This window comes from Acanthisitta chloris, unplaced genomic scaffold (assembly GCF_000695815.1).
Source record: "Acanthisitta chloris isolate BGI_N310 unplaced genomic scaffold, ASM69581v1 scaffold19235, whole genome shotgun sequence".
Lineage (NCBI taxonomy): Eukaryota > Metazoa > Chordata > Aves > Passeriformes > Acanthisittidae > Acanthisitta > Acanthisitta chloris.
The window spans coordinates 12,284-12,862 of record NW_008672329.1 but is presented as its reverse complement, the minus strand read 5'-3'; the positions used below and the strand labels follow the sequence as shown (position 1 = coordinate 12,862).

At 39.0% G+C, this 579-nt stretch overlaps 1 protein-coding gene across 1 annotated transcript in view; it reads right to left on the bottom strand.

Annotated features, from left to right (window-relative positions):
* The window catches only part of PTAR1 (protein prenyltransferase alpha subunit repeat containing 1), a gene marked incomplete at its 5' end in the record, with an annotated part of 21,678 nt that overhangs the window by 13,940 nt on the left and 7,159 nt on the right, over positions 1-579 (bottom strand). The gene's annotated exons all lie outside the window — the stretch shown is intronic.

Genomic DNA, 579 nt, shown 5'->3' with positions numbered 1-579 from the left:
CACAAAGCAGACATCAGTTGGGCACTACGTGATTCAGCAAAAAGAATATGCCCATCTAAAGGTTAGAAGTGTCCCTCATTAACAGACAGGAGTGGCAGTTCAATGGGACTTATACACCCCAAGAATGTGGGGCAAACGTGTGCCTTCACATGTAGCAATGCAATCTTTAGCCAGCACTACAACCACAACAAAAAAAAACAAAACAAAAAAAAAAACAAAACACAAACAAACAGACAAACAAAAAAAAACATAAAAAGCAACAAAACAAAATAAAACCCCACAAAATACCCAACAAAAACAATCACCAAAAACAACCAACAAAAAACCCCTCCAAAAAACAGCAACACCCCAACAACAACAAAAAGAAACCCACAAAAAAAAAAACACTAAAGCCCCCCCAAAAACCACTACGGGCAGCCTGAAACCATCTGCAAGGCATACAGGATGGAAGAAATTTTTAACATTCCTTCAGCACTCCTTAGCTGATAAGCTCTTGCTGTGTAACTAATTACCACTTAAAATAAAGGTTAGAGCAGAACCAGACCCCGGTCTTTCTGATGTCATTCTCTGAACACAGCA